Source organism: Corapipo altera, unplaced genomic scaffold (assembly GCF_003945725.1).
Source record: "Corapipo altera isolate COAL_440 unplaced genomic scaffold, ASM394572v1 61411, whole genome shotgun sequence".
Taxonomy (NCBI): Eukaryota; Metazoa; Chordata; class Aves; order Passeriformes; family Pipridae; genus Corapipo; species Corapipo altera.
Genome location: NW_020884875.1, coordinates 24,999,315 through 25,015,590, shown reverse-complemented (window position 1 = coordinate 25,015,590; position 16,276 = coordinate 24,999,315). Strand labels below are relative to the sequence as shown.

The window sequence follows — 16,276 nt, the reverse complement described above, 5'->3', positions numbered from 1 at the left end:
TCTCCATCTTGGACCCTGCAGTAAGTTTATATTGCAGCATAACTAGCTGATTAGAGAGGTGTTCATTCTTCAATTAGGCAGCAAGAATGCTTTGGTTATTATTTGTCTTTGTTAACATCCAAATCACCAGTATTTTTTGTTTGATTTGGCTTTTTTTCAGTTAATGGTGATAGCTACTGTCAATTCATACCAGCATTCTTCAACAGAAGCATCAGAAAAATAGATATTAATGTTTCTGATCTTAAAAATAAAGAATTGAGCAAGGAAAAATACAATCATTCAGGCTATATTTTTGTCAGGAAGAAACAAAAGAGAGTTCTCCTTCTGCCTCTCTTTGCATGTGCAACTGCACGTGTTCGTACAACCTTTAAAATAATTTTGACCTTCATAGTTTGTGTAGCTGCACAGCGGTGTCATTAGAATGACAGGTTTGATGCTGGCTTTCCCGTGTTTCAGTCTTAATTGAACTTTTTCCATGCTTCAAAGTGAGCCAGATACCTTTAACTTGATGTACAGCTGTGTTTTACACATTCCTCAAAAGACTTTTGGCCACCAATAAAAGTGGAAGAGAAAATTTTTATTTAATAAAGAGATAGGAAGCTTTTGATCAGGTGGTTGATAGAGGATGTTTAAAGTGTTGGAGAAGTATGACTCAGAAATTATCCTGCACTAAATAGGAAAAAATAAATCTTAGTCCATCAGTTGCGTTTATGGGGGAGCATCCTGTAATGTTACAGGAATTAAATACTGCCTTGTGATCTTACGTGGTACTGAATGCAAGAAGTTCCTGACCTTATTTAGACTTCAGTTTACTACCATGGATCCTCTGTTATTCTTGGTAAGAAAAATAGTTGTTTCTTAAGTAAAATAAAAATGAGAAAGCAAAACATCAAAACTCACGAGGCACGATTGGACCTAGAGCTACATAGTCTGCTAGCTGAATTCATAGGACATGGAAATACAAAATATTAATGTCTAGCTTCACAAATAAAAGAGAATGACAGACTGTCTATCACGGCTTCGCAGTATATTAATAAATGTATTATAAATTTTAATAGAAAAGTGACCAGTTCAAGCAAACAAATAATAGTGTAATTATATGATGCATTAGGTTCTGACTAAGATTGCTGGTAAAATACATAAAACCACACATTTATTCATGTAGTATTATGCTAGTAATCCTTCCTTGCAAAAACCAAGACAGTATTTTTTTTAATAACAGTCCATTTTGTGATTCTACAGTCACAAGTCAAATCATATGTACAGTGTTGCATACGAATCAACAGCCATACACCAGTAGCTGGCATAAAGGAACTATCTCTTTGTCCTGGGAGGTTACGTTCATGATGCAGTAGCTGTCACTAGTTGCAGTGTGAAACCCGGTGCTATAGGTGCCTTCCAATATAAAGTTTTTATACTGTTCTACAGAAGTAGGAATGGTTGCATTTCAGTCTTGGTAATTCAGAAGATACCTGTGCAAGGGGAGGGAAGAACTTATGATACTTAATTTAGGCTGTAGGCCTATAAAAATGTAGAGTTTTTTTCCAAATTTCACATGCCTTCCAGAGTTAACCAAATACTAGATTGCCTGCAGTCATCTGTTGTTTGAGAGAAAAAGCGTTTGTGTTGTTGGAAGGTGATTTACAGTGTAATGTATCACTGCATCTGTACATATTTTGTCCCAGGTTGTTGCCACAGCATCTGTGTTTTACCAAAGACAGCCTAATGCACCTTCTAGTGAAGGGCATGTGGTCAAAAAAGGAGTGTGTGTGGTCATGAAGTACCTCTAAGCAGAGATTTGAATAAATCCAAATGACACTGTGTGGAGATGTAGTTTGAACAAAGCAGCTTCTCTGCACTGAGATTATTCTTGATACTGGCTGCTGTTTTTAAAAAATCATAAGTATGCAAAGTAACAATATAGGTAACATTTTAATAAGTGATTTGAATTGGATAGCTCATGTAGAAAAATCGTATGTGAGTTATTTTTTTTTTTCTAAATCTCAGTAAAATTTAGCATGCAGGTGAGATTTATAGGAAGAAAAAAAAAAGTTAGAAAAATAGCCTTGAAATTGGTACTTATTGGTTAGGTACCAATAGCCTTGAAAAGTAATGCAGAAAAATGTTATTGATAACTGTTCTTTTTGATTGTTTAGAATAAGTAAATAGTTTTCTGTATTAAAAATTAACACCAGTAGCATAAACACATTAGTGACAAACTGTTCAGAGGACTGGTAGATCACATACAACAGGTTGTAACCACACTGTGATCAAATGTGTTCTTGCTCAGGTAAATGTATGTTTCACCTCTCCATTGAGAAGGAATGGGATCATGACTTGTATACCTAGTTCTGTGATGTAATGAAATAACTTCCAAAGAATTGTTTCTCAGATAGAAGTTAAAAATAATTAGAACAGGTCAATAATAAAGTTGTAACAGCAGAGCTGAACTACAGTAAATAAAGAGACAGCAGAAAATTGAGTATTCTGCTGCTTTCATATGGTAGCGTAGTTTAAAAACTAGAGAGGTTACTATAAAATTATAGAGTTCACTCTTTAAATAAATTCTTCTTACTTTGTTAATATGCTATAACATACATGAAGTCACTTTTTAGGATAGTGTTTTAAGATGTTTATTCTTCTCATTAGCTATCTAGTGCAGCAGGATTTACTGAAATAAAAAGAGGAGTGACAAATTAGTTTGATAAAACTTGACAATTGCACATAACAAAAACACTGTGGAGCAGCTGATGTGTGGTAACTGGGCACACCGTAGTAACTGTTCTCAGACTCTTCTCTCCCATGTTCAGAAATTTTTTAGGTACTTGGGCTATTAAGTGATGGACAGAGAATTTTGGAAAGCATTTGATGCTCCTTATTCCTATTCCTTGTTTTTCAAGAATACCTCTAAAATTATTAAAATGGACATTGCAGTATACTCTCTTTAGATCTACTCAGTTTTTTACCCATATGCATATTAATAAGGCCATAGTTTGCAGTAATCAGTTGGGACTACTTAAAAGTAAGGATGGCAGAAAAAAATCCATAATAAGGATCACAAAAAAGGGGTTTATGATTAACCTTTCCTGAGGTCATTATCAGTTTCTGTAATTTCTTTTTCCAACCTATTCAGTAACTTAATTTCTTTGAAGTGTGACTGTCTTTTCTTTACTACTGGCGTCAGTTGAATCAGTATAGAAGGAGATAGCAGTTGCAAAGTTGGGGCGGAGTGGTGGGTTGCTTTTTGGGATTTTTCCCATGCAAATAGCCTGAACATACCTTTGGTCCTCTTAGTTACAATGAGGTTTCTAATTTGTTGTACGTTCTGGTATGAAAATTTAGTTTATTGACCGTAAGATGCATAGTGTAAAAATCCATATTTTTATGCAACTAGTGTACATTTTCTTTTGTCTTCTGTTGCAAATTAGATTGCAGAAACAATTTTGCACTCACAACTCAGAAATTTGTCTTTTTATGATTTTCACAATTTGGAAGTTTCTTATTAAAGTGTGGGAAATCCTCTCTTAAATTTTGACCTGCCAGGTCTTTTTGTTGGGGAAGAAAGTACTTGGCAGATAGAAATGAAGCTGTGTGATACCTGACAAAAGTTCTAGCCTCTGAAAACTTATGCAGAACCCTTCAAAATATATTTTTTCTTCATCTTTAGAAGTACAGAACTCTGTGAAGATGACATCTGTGAAGATGAGAAAACTTGAATTTAAATCTGATCTCAGATAGCAAACAAAAAGAATTCATATTTATCTAAGTAGAAATATTCATTTTAAATTTTGTATCTGGGAATAACACAGGGCATCTGGGATTCACTGATCTGTTGTCCTAACACATTTCTGCCATTTTACTATTTGTCTACCACAGTGAGAAAGTAGTCTTTAGCTACATATTTTAGTCAACTAAATTGCTTTACCAAAGTTAACAAACCTGGAGTTTAGTACATAACATTTTTCCAGAACTGCTACAAATTGAAAACCATCCCCAGAATACTTCAGTTGGCTTTTATGGGACTTGTTCCCATGTGCCAGGGATGAGAGGACCAGCATCTGTCCTCTGGCCATAAATGTCAGAATGCTTACATGTTATTATAGATCATGTGGCTTTTCTATGGCAAACATTTTGAAGAGGTAATGGATAATTAGTGTGAGGTGTTGATTATACTGAATGTACATGCATGATTGTGATAGTTTTCACCCTAGCCCTTCCTGGAGACCAGCTTGTAACCAGGAAGGAACTAGAAAAGTGACAAAGGAAGTATTCCATATCATTCCTTTCCATAACGCAACATATAAAAAGGCATAGATAAGAGAACTCGCTCTCTTCCTTTCCAGCGAGGTTTGAGAACAGTGGGTCCCTGTCTCGGTCTTGCTTATCTGGAGCTGAGGCCTGTAGTGATTGCTGTTGTCTGCCACACGTGAGGGGAGAGTGCTGGGCCACATCCAGCCATCCTGCTTCTCTCAAGAGAAGTGGTGAGATTTTGCCAGTTTTTTATTTTGTTGGTTACCGAATTTTTAGATTGTGCATACCTGTTTTACTTCTGGCCCTTTTCATCCTTTTTTTGTCCTTTTTTTTCCTTCTCCCCTGCCCTCTTCCCTTTAGGAAGCTATTGGGGGTTTCTGGGGTTATAGGTATATAGTATTCTCGCTATATATATCTGTTTTATATATAAAATATATTTTTTTGCTATAGCTTTCACTGTTTAGTTTTTCTTTTTTTTTCTTCCCTCTTTAAAAAACAAACTCTGTTGTTGAGTTTCAAAGACTTGGCGAGAAGCCAGCTCGAAACTTGCACAATGATTCAACAACCTCTGATGAAGGATGTAGTGGTTACTAATGCTCAAGGGCTTCCAGTGGTGTTTGGGTCTGTAGGGCAATAGTATTGGAGCTGCTCAGCTTTTTCTTTAATTTCTTCTGTGAAAAATGAGACAGTTGGAGTCAGCAAAATATCCCAAAAATGGACAAGTGACCAGAGGAAAAAAGGAGCATAGTTCAGAACTATCTGGCTGACACACACTGTTTTCTACTTTCCTTTGATTTGAAAACAGAAATGTTGCAAAGCATGGACTAGGGTTGGCTGCCACTGAGAGCATCATTCTAATCCTTTTTCAGTCACCTCTTACCAGTGTGACAGCGGCCAAATGACTCCATGTTACTTGTACTTGAAGGCTCAGGAAAGAGCTTAAAATGCTCCAGAAATAAATTCTGCACCATGGGCTCTGTGGGGAGCTGCCTTGTCAACTTCCAGTCAGTGGATGGAGGACAGGCTCTTTCCTCGTGCTCCCTCGCCAAGTGTCATACCGTGCCTGTGGCAGGGAGAGCTGACTGGCAGCTCCCACCATCAAGGTGCTCCCCGGCAGAGGTTGTTTCTGCCACATGCAGCTCTCCTCTCCTGTCTTGCATAGTGCAGAGATCTACAGGGATAGCAAGACTGGACAGCTGCTGGAGGATTCAAGAGAAGACACACGGAGTCCCAGTCAGTGGCACTTCTGTGCTTGGTGGTGATATCGCAAATTCTGCAGAATGTGACGTTAGTATAGAAACAGTGCTTGTCTCAGTACTTTCCTTGGTTTGAAAAACATTAGCATTTTCATCATTTGTGCTCTCCATAAAATGAATTACACAAGATTGAACGCCTTTAGGGCAACAGTGGTATTATGTGGTGGTTTTTTATATATCTAAGAGGTCTGCGCTATTTTTTAGTCACTGTAAGTTATTATCTGTTTCTTCCTGCTTGCCTCCATTCCTCCCTCCTTTTCTCCCTTCCTCCCCTCAAAACGTTTTTAATAACTTCTGTTGCATTTCCTACAGTTTTTCATGGTACATTTTCAGGCAGGCCAACCCTATATAAAAGGGAATTAGAGACTACATTTTACCAAAAAAAAGTATTTTAAAAAGATTGAAAAATTGATAGATTTTCGGAACAGATATTTTCTCTGCACATTCACACACAGGGACCTCCTTACATTTGCAGGCCTCTCTAACTCTAAATAAGCTATCTTTTCATTTGTGGTTTTTGGCTTCTTTTTTTTTTTTTTTTACTGCAAGGTATAAAAAGAGCAGTGTAAAAGTAGAAGTAAATACAGAGGTGCCAAATATAATCACCTTTCAGCATTGTGCCATTGTGGCTGTTGGAAGTAAACCCTCGTTTAGCTTTGGGTGGTTAACTCTGTGGTTTGTGCTAACGGCTGGATATGCACTTGGTTGTTTGCTTGTGGGCTTTTTTAGCTGAACTGAAATTATAAAAAAAAAATTATAAAGAATATTGACTTGTGTGGATAACATTTTAATAGCCTAAAACATAAACTAAAAATTTGGGCTGGAACGCTTCTCATTTATCTCTTGTGCAGAGGAATGACATGTTAAATAAATGTTTACTTCCTGGAAGTAAAAGTTACCTGTAGAAAGAAAAATAATGGCTAACAGAAACTAGTCCTTTCCCTGTGGGGAACTACAGTTGTGGGAACTACAGTTGTGTTACGGTTCTTTGCCCTCACAGTTAAATTTGTTTCTATTTTGGTGTACTAAATCAGAATAGGAACAGATTCTCAGTGTTACCGTGTTCTTGAGTATCCTGTGCCATAGCACTGAAAGTGGCTAGAAGTATATTCAATTCAATCTCTGTGAAACTAGATGCTAATATAGCTAGTGAAAAGCAGAATTACATCAATGTTCATAAAGCAAAAACCCAGTACCACAGAAGGCTTAATTATCCGGAGTCTTAAGTGAATTTAGGACTTTCTCTCAGATGAACTAGAATTTATAATGCAAATAACTTACTTAAATGCCAGTGAACAGCATGTGGACTTCAATTCAGCAGAAGGCCACATGCCTTTTCAGAAGAGATCAGAGCTATGAGGACACTATAGGAGAGAAAGGAGGTGATATTTCTTAAGTTACATAGCCACATCTGGATGGTAAATGCTATTGGCTAGAGTTGATGTTGTTTGACTGAAACAGTAGTTGGAACTCAAACTTTATGCATTTCTGGAGATTTCTTCTAATATTGTAAGAGTATCCAGCAAAAGGATACTTTTCTGAGATACAGCAAAGCATGTTGTTTATCCACAATTTTCACTGGGTTCTGATTGGTATTATCTTATGGGGTTTATTACCTTTATAAATAGAAAGCAGTTATTTATTAATCTATGCATTCTTTGTTGACAGTGTGTGTTTAAAGTAAATAAAAGAAATCTGAAAACTTTCAGAGGAGGTAATAATACAGTATATACAAGGTTATATAATCAGGTCTAAATAAATAAAATAAATAAATAAAATTATTGACAGGAAGCTGAACATGAGCCAGCAGTGTGCCCAGGTGGCCAAGAAGGCCAGTGGCATCCTGGCCTGGATCAGGAACAGTGTGGCCAGCAGGATCACGGAAGTGATTGTTCCCCTGTACTCAATGATGGTGAGGCCACCCCTGGAGTACTGTGTCCAGTTCTGGGCCCCTCAGTTCAGGAAGGATATTGAGGTGCTGGAGCAGGTGCAGAGAAGAGCAACAAGGCTGGTGAAGGGACTCGAGCATAAGTCTTATGAGGAGAGGCTGAGGGAGCTCGGGTTGTTTAGTCTGGAGGAGAGGAGTCTCAGGGGTGACCTCATCACTCTCTACAACTCCCTGAAAGGAGGTTGTAGCCAGGTGGGAGTTGGTCTCTTCTCCCAGGCAGCTATCAGTAAGATAAGAGGGCATAGTCTTGAGCTCTGCCAGGGGAGGTTTAGGTTAGATATTAGGAAGAAGTTCTTTACAGAGAGGGTAATCAGGTGTTGGAATGGACTGCCCAGGGAAGTGGTGAATTCCTCATCCCTGGAGGTTTTTAAGATGAGACTGGATGTGGCACTTAGTGCCATGGTCTAGTAACCACAATGGTATTGGATCAAGAGTTGGACTTGATGGTCTCAGAGGTCCTTTCCAACCCAGCTGATTCTATGATTCTATATACCTTCAGGTATATGTACCTTCAGCAACAAAGGTAGTTATAAAGAAGATTGGCAGTGTCTCATGGAGAGAAGAACATAGGAGTCTGTAGCTGTCCATTTTGGCTCATCTGAGATGTGACTGGAAGCTTTTCCTCTGAGCTACTGAAGTAGCTCAGCTGAGCAGGTCATCATCATAGAAGCTGAGCTCAGCCTGGTCAGCCTGAAGGCACATGAGCCATGCATGCTGTTTGTGGAACAGTGTGGTGCTCCAGAGTGCTGCCTCCTGACTTCTTTTCTGCTGGAGAAGCAGCACATTAAAATGTTATTCTGTTCAGCCATACAGAAGTGATGCTTTAAGTGGCAGTACACTGTGCTGTTCAAAATGCTGTTCAAAATTCAAAATGATGGGACCAGATGCTTTGACCAGTAAAATCTGCCCACTTGTCTCTGATATCTTTACATACTGTTTTCTTAGTGACCCAGTAGCAGTTTTCATCCCTCACTTCCCCCAAGCTTAAAGTTTTTCAGCTTTTCAGTTATTCTCATGAGCAAATGCAGCACCTGAAAAGAATGTTGCATTCCTGTTATCATGTACTTAGCATGGAATACCTCTATGGTGTAGTGTATAGAGCTAGCAAGGATGTCCTCTCAGAACCCAGCTATTCAATTTACTTTCTTTTTTTCCTTAATAAAAAGCAGGGATTTTTTTGGTGTAGAATCTAATTATAATTTTTTTAATTATAAAATTGTTCTTTGGTAATATTACCCTTGACCTGGTTTCTTAAATTTGGAGAGTGCCAGGGGTATATTTATGTCTACAGTCTTCATCGCTGTGTGCATGTATCTGTGTGCACATGAAAGTATGCACATAGGTGGTGTTTACATTAAACTAAACAAGGAACATAACTAAAACATGAATTTGTTCAGTCTTTCCTTTATCAATATTATTCAGCTCTTCCTAGATTTGAAGTGATTGAAATTAGATGTGGACTATCTTTCCTGATACGATAATACAACAGTTGTGTTGCTCCCATTGAGCTAACAAGCTGACCAGCCCAGGTCCCCTCTCCTTGACAGGAGGAAAAAGTGTGCAGGGGGTCTACCTTCATTTTGGAGGAGCTGCATAATTAGTGTACAGCTCCTTGCAATGGCTGAGAGCATGTAGAATGCAAGAGGACAGCAAAAAATAAAAAGCTAGTGACTCTCCCCAGGGGAAGTAGCAGTTAAAAAGCACTCCCAAGTTAAGGATGATCTGCCATGAGCTGCAGGAAATATGCCACAATATCTGGAACTGTGCTTCCCTCTTGGTGGATTTGTAACGCAGTAGGCTTGAAGCCTGCCTGGGTGCACACACCCCTGCCCATGTGTGCTGAGAAACACGTAAAATTGTGAGCAACAATGAATGTAGGAACAGGGGGAACACAAATGCAATACTTGAGCCTCTCACAGTATTTGAGGGATGAAAATAAAAATGGAGTCATGTGTTTTTATTGTATTGCTGCCATGACAGAGCTCCTTATCATGGTCTGTCAGCTTCACTGGGCTCTGTATGTGTCTTGGGGGAGAAGAGATGAAGGAACACTGAACACTGCCTGTAGTAAGGGACAGGTCTTTTAGGGACAGAGTCTCTCTCATCTTAGCTTAATAGCCTCTGAGAAACTTATATGTGAAAGGAGGTTGGTAAGAGGAACAGCCCTAGGCTATTCGCAGCCCTGCATGTCTGTGGGGTGAAGGCCAGCCACGGGGGGGGGAGGGGGGGGGGAAGGCAAAAGTGCTTCCCAGGGCTACTCATGGCTGCTAATTTGAAAGTGGTGTCTACACTGGACTTGTCCTTGCGCCCCGCAGCTCACCTTCTTTGTTGTTCTCCCAGCAGCAGTTACATCTGCTGAAGCTCCTTGCACTCTTCTGTTTTCTGTTAGGAAGTTTCTTCTTTGTTCCTTATAAAAGGAACAAAGCTTTCCCCACCCCACTCTCCTTCAAGTTTAATGCTGTGATCAGCTGTAATGACATTGAGGCCAGCTCCAGATGAAATAACTGCGTTGGTGCAGCATGGAGGTGAAATGGATGCTCATTCAAGGAATGGGTATGAGCAGGCCTAAAACCAGTTGGGTGTGGGTTTCAATTACCACCTTCTCTTCAGTCTCCCTGGAAAAGGAGAAGTGTGAACATATCCACTTCACAGTGGCATGAGGGAAAGTGCTTAAATATAGGAGAAAAATATTTACTGTAAGACTTCTTATTTAGCTTACACATCTTTAAGACAGTATTGTCTTTATGATGCTCTCAAGATGTGTTTCCTTGGGAAACCAGGGAAGGTATGCAATATGTAATACAGGTTGTAAGGTGTATTATTAAAAAAATTATTCATTACTCTGGCAGATTTCTTGCTGCAGTCAGTGCAGGGCTCTGCTTGCAAGACCCAGCACTTTGTTTGTGCTTGTTTGCATGTAGGTGGACTGAAGTGAAAATTACTTTATCATTTTAGTGCTCAGGGTATATTTGAGACTTGAAAGAAACTTTCTGTCTCAGGTCTACTGCTGGTTGTGAATGGACCAGGGAAGGTGTAGTATATATCTGCATACCAACATTGGGTATATAGTTGCTTTGTGTTTCTAGTGCAAGTTTGATAATGATAGTGGTAAGTTGGGTCTTGTCTAATTATGTTCAGAAACAGCTGTCAAGTTAGTTTATTGGTACAGAGGTCATAGAAAGCTCTGAAGCATGAACAGCAAAAAAGCACAAGCAGAAGAGACCAAGGGAACAGCTTGAGCATCTTCCTTAGGAGTACATAAACTAACACAGAAGGACCTCAAATAACTTTGTGGGGAAAATATTATTCTCTTTATCGGTAAGAAGTATCAGCATGATTTGCTTTTCTTCTTACTTCTAAGTCATCTAATCTATATGAAAATTTTGTTTCTTTGTCATGAATGAAGGATATATAGGAAGGTTGAAAACCAAAGGGTTTTTTGTTCGTTCGTTTGGATTTTTCTCCTGAAAGGGCTGCTCCATAATATCTAAACTAAAGCTCAGAATTTGAGTGAATGTCATACCTGAAAGCAGTACCCAGCCATTTTTGAGGAGAAAATGTCCCAAAACACTGCAAAGCATTTGGTTGTTCCTAATCTTTAATGTAAGATAATAATATTTAGTAATAACAGAGATGCTGCTTGACATAAACATTTGATCATAACAAATGCACTGTTATTCATATGACTTGTTTTCAGTAAAGACATGTACTAATTTGGTATAGCAAAGCACTTATCTTTGAAGTAATTTCACATTCTAAAAAAGAAAATGCTCTACTGTATACTTTCCGCTTATGGACAGAGCCTTTTTGTATGAGTGATAGGTCAAAAGTTCATATTAGGCTCTCAAAATAGAGCTCACAAACATAGAATAGGATATATACTATTAAAAAAACCCCAAACATTTGGAAAGTGTGTCTTCATATTTTTGTACGTGGTTGTTGCTAACATATCGTTAAAAATGAACAAATTACATAACACACTGATTTTTATCAGCATTTCAGATGGATACAAGTGCACATCTGGTATACTCTGAGTACTACAGTCCTTCTTTAAAGCACAAATTAGAAAATAGGTCACAAAATTTCTACCTATACCTTATGTATGCATGGTAAATACAGCTATTGTTTTGTTGATATGTTCTTGTGCATGATAATTTTGTTTGATAATAGAGCATGTCAAGAGATAAAGATTCTCCTTTTGCAGTTTCAGCATTGGTAATTTCATTTGGGTAGGAGAATCTTAGCCCATGGTGTGGGGGGGACACAGATGACACAACGAACTCTGTTGCTGCATTTTAGACATGAAGATCACTTTTTTTGAAGATATAGGTATTAAAGTAGTAAAGATGTCTTATTCCCTCCCATGATAAAAGTAAACTATTACAATTTTGAATACTAACAGTATTTGTCCTTAATAAAAGTTTACAGCTAACTCAAGCCTTATCTGACAGTGCAGGGAAACTTATGTGCACCTGTGAATGACCATAGGTGGAATATAAAGAAAGGAAGAAAGATTTAAACCCGAAACTCAGTCTTTATCCAATTAGTAATTAAGTTAGTTTTCACAGAAAATCATATGGGGGTCAGCATGTTTACTACTATTTTCTTTTAATAAATAGCTTACAGAAAACATACATGTTGATTTATAGGCAGTTGTGTATTGTATTGATCTCAAAGAATATAATGAAATAAAAGGTAAAATAATAAAAAGTAAAAGTTTGGTAGGCCTGGGGGCAAATAAGGGACGCTTACTCAGGGTTCGTTTTAGGTCTGTAGGTTGATGAGCAAGGAAGTAAGCTCTTTATTAACATGGCTTCCCCTTTATACAGGGGAGTAAAGGAACATTCTGGAACTGGGGGTTTGAACATGACATATAAGGAAAGAGAAGGAAGGAATTCGCCTTAATAGGGAGAACTAGGAGAGGTTACATGTCTATAAGGGATTAAGGGGAGAGGCATAACCTTGTATGGAACATCTACACTCTGGCAGCTAACCAATCAGAACATGGAGGTAAAAGGAGTAAACAACTTTAGGGGATTTTTCATTAAAATGTAGGAGTATAAAGTAGGAAAATACAACAAACACCTAAACCTGCACATTCATGCAATAGTCCATTGTATTTGCTGAAAGCCCATTATGTTCAAACTTCATCTTCCTCTTCTATGGATTCTTGTAATGCTTTCTTCCATCTCTGATACTGTTCTTTTTCATGGTCCTCAACTCCCACAGGTATGGAGGATATTGTTTTATTTACCTAGATTTTTGTATCGGGCTTGTCAGTTGGGTGAACAACACGCCTCTGGGAACAGTGATCAATTCTGACACACTTCTATCTTGAAATCTCCTTGGAATCTGCTTTCCAACACTATAGTCTGCCCTCATATGTGGGTATAAAAACCCCATTTTAAATTCATTACACGGAAGTTTCTAAAGACAGATTTGGCCTTTCCTCTGTGCAGTAGTGCTGGTGTTTGCTTCTGGTTTTGTTTATATGTTTTCCATGGAAGAACAGCAGACAACAGACTGATTTTAAACAGTTTGCTGTTGGGTTGTGAGTAGCATTGGGAAAATGTTTTTGAGGATGAAACTTGATTTGTGGCATTTTTGCTGCACAGATGACCACTTAAGGCAGAATTTATTGAAGTTGCTCCAAACCATATAAAATTGAAAATTTGGCACAGACTGTGAGGAGTTGTTTCTCTTCAGGGAGTCCCTGGTTTTTCAGAGGATCTTTTCAAGAGAAGGGAGGAGAAGGTCACACAAGGCAGGATCTTGTCCTCCTCTGGACACATTTACAAACCTGTGAAATCTCAAGGAATTACTTGTCCTTTGTGAAGGCAGCCAGTTTATCTCTTTTCTGACTTTCTTGCCTCTGAATTACACCTAAACAATAAGATAGCTCTGGTGAAAATGGTGAAAATTATCTGTTTATAGAAGATAAGGAGGCGGTTTTGTTTTGTTGCATGGGGACTTTGGGAGTGGTGATATTTTTTGTTGTTGTTGATTTGTTTGGTTGTTTTGGTTTGTGGAGTTTTTTTGGTTTTGTTTTTTTGTTTAGGTTTGGGTTATTTCTGAATTGAAGATAGAGAAAGGAGGATGCTGACTTTCAGTGTGGTTTTAATTATCTGGCACAAAACTGTATTTGATTAACTGTATTTCTTGTAAAGGAGTTTGGGAGATTCTATTTCATTAAAAAACTTGAAATAATATTAATTTAAGAAGCTACAGAACACAGCTGAATTTTATGTTCTAATTCTATCTTCCAAATCATCAGTAATTCAGTGTCTCAGGCTTTATTGTAGTAGTCACTTGGAATGTTTTAATTGTGTCATACAATGGGGATGAGTATTACTTTTATTTCTGTGAGTTTTGTGGCTGCACTTTAGTGACAAGCGAAGTTTATTATCTGCTCAAACACAACCAGATTAATTTTGTAAGAGGATTTCTCTGCTGCAGAAAGCGTTCAGACTAGTTGGCTACATAGTGGCAGGTGTTCTTTCCTTTTTTTAAGAAAGGTGGTTAATACAATTTTTATAGTGTAGGGAAAAGGTGTAGCTTTAGTAATATTTTGTAATGGATAAACGTTGCTTGGTTTTTCATAAATATTTAAGACATTCAAGATTATTCTTGAAATGACTTACTCTAAATGAATGTAATTGTGTCATGTTACTTATTTGAGGTAATTATCTACTTTGTAAGTTACTTCATAAAATTCTACCTGTGCTTTCTTGGAAGAAATCTTTTCTTATCTTGAATGGCTCTTTTTTGTTGTTACATTACTAATTCATTAAATGATATTGTGAAGAATATTGGTAGTCATCTTAAATAAATGGTTATAAATTACTAAAATGATACTGAGGAAATAATTTAGTGAATGACAAAATGATGATTTGACTCCTTTTTTGAAAGCAAGTGGAATATGCAGATGTGGATTGTGAACAAAACAATTAAGAAAATGATTAGTTATTTAAATTAAAGATATTCTGTCATTGGAGCAAACAGAATAGTATGTACACTTCTCCAAGGATTTTTTTGTAGTTATTTCCATTCAGGTTTTAATATAGATACAAATCACTGTGCTATTGGTGTAGGAACAGACTTCAGGACACCTTAGCTCCCTTTCTGGCTTGTTTTGTGGACTTGCTTAAAACTCAAGATGCTTTCCTTTTCCATAGGCTTTTCCATAACTGTAAATGTAATGGTGTTGAAATGTGTCCTAACATCAAGCAACTTTTGTGAGGTTTGATCTATTAATATTAATTAAGGAGCTAGATAATTTCACCAGGAAGATATGACAGTAGTCATATTCATTATCAGGGCTTATAATATTTCCTTACAGAAATTATATTCATGTCTCCGGATCAGTTGTCATGTTAATTCATAAATGTTTTTATGACCAAGATGAAAATGGTCAGTTCCAGTTATTAATTTATAGTAGTATAAAATAGTTGGAGGTATAGGTTGGTATTAAAGTATCTTTCAAGAGTATGATACAGTGATACAGTATGTGGCGGAGATAATACTTTTTGAGCAATGAAGAAAAAGTTGCAAGGAGCTTTAGAGTCTTTAGTTAGAAAGGTGCACTGGGTAATGGCTGTACCAGCTTGAAGCTGATGGACAACTCAGTTGTGGCAACTGTTGATAGAGGTGATGGTCAGGGCTTTAGAGGTAAAGATCTAATCCTAAAGTGTCAGGATGAGAAAACACTCTGGATGGGTGCTCAACCACATTAGACCGATAGAGGTCTTGGTTGTGAGAGCCTCTTTCACTGGCCTTGCCACCTTCTTTTGATAGAAAAGAGACACTAGTTCACTCCAAGGTGAGCTGGGGAGCTTCACCTCCACCACAGGGGGTTTTGCTGCACAGTGTTACCAGCCCAGTGTCCCTCCCAAGAGTGGCCTTCAACAGTCAACCTGGAACCTGCCGTTCTAAGTGGCAGGACAGACTGGCTTCTTTGCTTTGGCTCCCAGGATGATCTCATGCATTCCATAATGTTTCAACTCATTTGTCACCTGCAAAGCCAAGCCCAGTCCAAAGCCTGAATTCTGCAGTTTTATGTTTTCATAGAGACCATGCTTGGTTTCAGTGGAAATGGACTCCTGCTGTATTCCACTGCTGGAACAGCAACAAACTTATATATTTTTTTTGTTTTCTCTGTTGCTGAACTGTTAGTAATACAGAGGACATAAAACTCCCTTCCAACTGAAATACAACTTTATAGTTGAAATCAAGTATTTTTCTTCTCATGTGTTACCACTGTATTACTGGTTTTGCATTTACTCCTCATAGGAGTTACTTTGCTACTTAATATCTGACGAGGTTGATTTTTTATACTTTTCTGTAAATCTGTGAGGCAGTGTAAAACTGACTGCTTTATCTGAGTAAAATGTTTGATGAAACAGTGTGGTTATGGTAGTACTACAACTAGAAAGATGGTCAGGAGAGTGTCAGGTTTTGCCCAGTCTGTGCAGGATATTGACTCCACTCTGACCCATGAATCTTCACTTTCCAGGTACTTCCGGGTTTTTTTCTGCCTCCAAATCCCAGGCTGAAAGCCAGTTTTCTGCAAATGTATACACTGTCGATTTAACAGTATGTAGTAAATGTGTATAGTGACTAACAGGGATTAGTGGATTTCAATGGCTTTTTCTTCCCTTACATGTTAAGAATGTCCTTTTCTATCTAATTTAAATACAAAATTTCAAACAATAGAATAGTGGAGTTTTTTCCTTCCCTTTTCTTAGGTCAGATGTGGGAATAAACACAAAGTCGGGTTTAGTTTAGCAGCATTTCTTTTTTTAATAGTTGCCAGAGTGAATTT

General features: G+C 37.8%; 1 protein-coding gene across 2 annotated transcripts in view; it reads left to right on the top strand.

The window, feature by feature from the left end:
• LOC113943109 (guanine nucleotide-binding protein G(q) subunit alpha-like) overlaps positions 1-16,276 on the top strand; it is a 129,808-nt gene that overhangs the window by 23,035 nt on the left and 90,497 nt on the right. The window lies entirely within an intron of this gene.